The sequence below is a fragment of the Charadrius vociferus genome, unplaced genomic scaffold, assembly GCF_000708025.1.
Source record: "Charadrius vociferus isolate BGI_N301 unplaced genomic scaffold, ASM70802v2 scaffold163, whole genome shotgun sequence".
NCBI lineage: Eukaryota > Metazoa > Chordata > Aves > Charadriiformes > Charadriidae > Charadrius > Charadrius vociferus.
The window spans coordinates 9734466-9740045 of record NW_009648332.1 but is presented as its reverse complement, the minus strand read 5'-3'; positions in this window follow the sequence as shown (position 1 = coordinate 9740045).

Below are 5580 nucleotides of genomic sequence, written 5' to 3'. Positions count from 1 at the left end.
CCTGCCCCCGCCGTAGCGGGGTCGCCCACCGAGGGCCCCCCAGTCCTGTCCCGTCCCCCAGTCACTGCCCACCGTAGAAGCACAACCGGCCGCAAGTAAAGCAGAGGAACACGGACTTGGGAGAGAAGCTGTTCATACAGATAAACAATCCTTCCTCTCCATGATATCGGTTAGGAAACATTGGAGGGTTCTCCCCCCTCTAAATGCACCAAGGATGCCAAGTTTGCCAAAGACTGGTGTGGTCTATTTTCTGGCCAATGCAAAGACATTTCTCCCACTCCCCCCCCCAAGTGTGTATTATATAAAGTGTATGCTGTAAAGTGTATTTATATACCTTTAAAGTCAGTAACAACTCTGTGCCTTGATCGTACACAAACCCAGATCATAAAAGGTTTATCACCGCTTCAGGAATTTCTACTAATAATGAAGTACTAAATATTGATCAGAATAGGTTCATATTCAGGATAATAAAAGAAAATATGAAAATATGGCCAACTCTTGCTTATTTACCACAATTGTACATAGTGTACCTATAAGCCTCTAAGGATCAATAAAGCAACAGCCATATAAGCAAAGTTTAAGAGACTTCCTATTGAACTGGACAACAGCTTTGAAATACTGAGATTTAACATACAAACATTTGAAAAGTGTATTTTCTAACATTTAGTAGATTTATAATGTTTCCTTCTCCACCACGGACTAGAGAAACATATTCTATAGAGTGAGTTAGATGTTCACACATTACAGAAGACACCTTCTGTGCTCCAATATAACAACACTCACCTCAGTCGAGTTGCTCCATTTTCACTGCTGTACTGAATCCACTCAAGATGCGAAGTGTGGAAATTTCCCGAGGCAATATCCAGCACTTCTAAAGGAACCTGCTGTGAAGCTGCAGAGAGCAGCAGCATTGCTTCACCACACCTTCTGACTCTCAGAATCAGAAAGCAAAACCACTGGGGAGGAAAAAAGCCCTGAGAGGGTTCTGGCACAGGGAGTGGGACCAGGCAGGCAGAGAGAACTGAATTAGGAGCAGGCAGCCTGGAGTCAGAAGTTCTTCACATAGCTAACCAGAGAGTACCCAGGGCATCTCAGAAAATACATACAACTTTTAAACTGCCCACGTTGCAGGGAAAAAAAAAGGTTTGAAGGCAGTCAGGTTTCAGTCTTTCTAGACAGCATGAGGTAGATCTAACCAAATATTCAAAAATGCCTAACTTTTATCCAATTCTAATCTGAGACAATTGGATTCAAGATTGCTATTAGTCATCTCCACCAATTAAAAAAAAACCACCACAGAATAATCTTACCATCGCACTTTAATAGTTGACTTCCCAGTCCAGTTTGAAACCAGAAACCTTAAATTGAAGATTTCTCTGAACTCAGAGAACTGTGTGTACTTTTTCCCATGACTGGAATGCAATTCAGACAGCATGTTGGCATAAATTGGATGAGATTGCAGTGAGATGAAATGAGATCGATTAAATAACAGTACCAAACTGTTCATGTTCATTCTGATATTTAGGTTTTTCTGCTGTTTTGCAATTTTAAATGAGAGATTTCTTTTAATACATGACTTTTCCCATTTATTAAAATGTATTACAAATGAATTGGTGACATTGGCAGGTATTTATGGCTTGTCTCTACCAATCTTGATCTCTACCAACTCATTCCTTATCTGCTGAAAAGATAATTGAATCAATGTTAAAAAACAGTAAATACTGTTTATGGTCATTATTGATGTTAAGAATTTAGTTAATGTAAATGAAAACAGTCAAGTTTCCCTGTAGTGACATCCACAGGTTATGCAGATTTGTTTTAAAAACCCATGGACATCGACATAACCCTAATTTAGATACCTGTTGCACAAGTTTCTTCAGTGAAAGTGTTAATGTTTCCATGTTTCACATGGAGATGGATGGAAAAAGACAGCTGAAGTTGTGTGAAAACTATTCTGACCCTACTTACAGCTAGGAGGAACAGCATCAGCTTTTAACTACAGAAAGAAAAAAACGATGAGACCAAGAGACCTGACCAAATAAGCTGAAGATCACATTGTGATCACATCGTACTGTTTAATACAAAGAGTATGGAGCATGCATATGCTATCGTTATTTACATGATGTCACAGGTGAAACTAAACCTTTTTGTTGTCATAAATCAAAGGAAGGTAACATTGCACGCATGCCAAATTATTCTCAAAAGCCAAACCTAGAACAGCGTCTACACGAAACTGTCATTAGCAGCCCTCAGCTCTGGCAAGAAACTGCAAAGAAGTGTTCCACACTCACTTTCACCTGTCCATTGCTGCTACATGTACTTATTTTTTGCTAAGTTGCAAATGCTATTTATTAATATTGCACTGGTCACAGATTAGCAGTTTCAACCATTTAGATTTAACCAGCATAACATAGTGTTGACTGAGCCATCTGCAGAGCTAGAAATGAGCCAGACTGCAGGGAACCTCAAAGAATGAAAGCCCGTGACAGACACAAGACATTTTCTGCAGCCCCAACCAGTCCTGCTCTCAGGCTGTCTGTGAACGTGTACCCACTAGGAAAATATCTGCCAACATGAGTGAACGCATATCAAAACGAGATCATGAATCCAAATAAGCTTCCAGCAATCCAGGATAGTTAGGATCCAAAAATTATTTAAATTTCACTTAACCATTTAAATAAAAATGTTAATAATCCATTACTAGCCTTGGTCTTAGACAGAAAAAGAAATCATGTGCTAAAAAAAAAAAAAAAAAAAAACCAAAAAAGTGGAAAAATGGGTTTCAGTCCTTTTATCCTACGAGTAGATTGTCCACTGCAGTTTCTCGACAATCTTCAGTTTCTCAGCCATAGTGCTTAGGATGTGAGAACCGTGGCATGCAACAGCCGTAATGTTTGTGGGGAAAGTATGTGGAATAGAACAGAGTCATGTTACTGGATATGAAATGCCACAGTGCAGCAGTATACAAAATCGTTTCACTACACATAAAATATCTATCTATATCTGTGACTTAGGCAATTCTTACCTGCAGCATGTATCTTTCTGGTCATCCATGTTCCAAATGAAGCAACTGCTTAAAAGAAGTACTGGTATGACCAGATGAATGAAGAGCTGCTTTTAAGATACTTCAGGACTTTATGTTGTCCAGTCTAATCAAAACAAGGCTGAGAAGAAACATAGCTGGTGTTTAAAAGTACCTGTGATAGCATTAAATTGATATAAACTATCTAAACAAAAGAATGTCGATAAAAATAAAACTGAAATTTCTTACTCATAAATGATGTTAAAAACTGGTTTTTAAACTGTCAGAGGATACTGCAAAACAAGGCCTTTCAGTAAGGTTGTCTTTCCTCCTCTATTTTAAGACAGGAGTTTGAATAAGACTGCCTGTGACAGGAGGGGACCGAACTCCATGGCCAGAACTCACTGATCTTTTGAGCGTTTGCCCATGCTATTTGCCATTAGATATTCATATTTTGGCTTTGACACATAAAAAGCATCAACTAGTAAAACCATCTTCCAAAAGCCCATGCAGCAGCAATAAACTCACTTCGCACACTGACTTCCATTGTGGAATTGTGACTTCCCCCAGGGAGCAGAAGGGGATCCCAGGGATTTTCATCCTGCTTCCTATTACTTTTAAAATCAGTTTGTTGGCATATAAGGAAAATAAAAATACATGGGTTTCCTGGATTGCTCTCAAAAGCAGTTCTAGATCCTCATTACACTCGGTCACAGCTTTTCTGGCAAGGGCTGCTTCTTATTGAACCCAGTTTATCAACCTTCCTTTGGATATAAAATTCAAGCAGTTCAGACACTTTTTTTGAGCATGTCAGAAAGTACTTATTCAGGGAAATGCTATATGGTATTTCAGGAGCTGGCTGGGTGGGGATTTTGGTTTTTCAATTACGTAGGGCAGTAGGAGTGTGCAGATGATAATTTGTCCTTGATAAAGCAATCAGGCATGACTAACAAGATTGCTGTATAGCTCCTCCCTTGGGTAAGCCAGTAATGCCAGGGGAACAAAACAAGCACAGGACAGTTCTACCTTCTAGACCCAAGGGGAGCAACAGCAGACCTCTACTTTCACTCTTTAAATAACAGAACAATTAATTGGAGGAGCCTGAAGGAAACAAATCATGCCATCTAATAGTCCACCGCTGAGCAATTTGACAAATGAAGAGCTGAGGTTCTGTACTTCATGAGGAGATCGGTACTGCCATTTGCCCATTTTGCATGCCACTGAGCAATATAGTAAGAACTATTAATGTAATCTGCAAAGGAGGACCAGCATTTACTAATTGAAAAAGGAAAATTGCATGTCCATGTCCCATATTTTCTAAGTCCAGCATATGAATTGAAGCGCACAGAATTTTACCCTGAATTACAGCAAATTTCACTGGTGCGGCAAAACCTGTTCTACCCCCAAAGTATGTTACCAGTGAGTCAGACTAGCACACAAGATGCACATGCTAGGAAGGAATGGAGTGCATTTAGTAATTTTACTGACTTCAATTCATGACCTGTCAGTTGTCTAGTCACCTCCAGACCTTCTCAGAAACTTCATCAAATACATAAACTAATAAAAAGGGGCCACGAGAACCTGTGAGCACAAGAGCTGCCATAACCGCTACAACTTGGAGCTCTGTAAGTGGATCCCTATGGGAACGATACTGTTGAAGTCATGGGAATCTACTCCAGATCTGGCAGGGAGTGCTTTTCAAATGCAAGACTGACCAGATCTTCACAAATATACTTCTGTTTTTCTCCACAATCATCCGAGTTTAATGTCTCTCTCTTTCATTGCACATTCCACTCTTTCTGCCATCTGATACTACAGACACCATTCAGCCACACACATCATTCTCTCAAACCCCTGTCTATGAAGTACTTGCTACCGGATAATCCTGTCAGCCAGACACACAGCTCATCACCAAGTATGCAAGTGCCTAAAGCAATGAAATAACACAGTCTGTCATGACAGGATGAGAGACATTATGATTAACCAGCCTAGCACTTCTTTAAATCAGTCAGTTTTTCACGAATAGAGCAAAGCCCTTACAAATGCTGCAGACTTCACTCCTTTAGCTCAGTAGCATCCCAGATACACAGTTCCTAGAATCACATGCTAAGACTGCATCACCACATCAGTGAGACCAAGTCATTGGGGAGTGGCAAAAGCACCATTAAGGGCGTAAAGATGTGCAGGGGTTTATTTTGAAAGACTCAAGGGCTATAGGCTAAGAATAAAAAAAGATGTAAATACGTCGAGGATCACACGAAGGCCAAGGAAAATAAGGTTTGGAAACCACTATTGTTTTCCTCTCAGTGAAAACTAAATGCCAGCCAGTTGCACCCAGTATGTCTCAAAAAAAAAAGAAAAAAAAAAAAGTATTAACACAGTGAGACTCATTAATATGGAGAGTTTAGTTTATGCAAGCACAGGGCTAGGGGCACTCACCAAGAAGCAGAACTGATTCTTGGCCAAACACAACTCCCTTTCCAGGCTGTTGATTTATTTTGGAACAGGCCCTCCGAAAAAAAAAAAAAAATATCCATAACTAACAGCAGATTATCCAG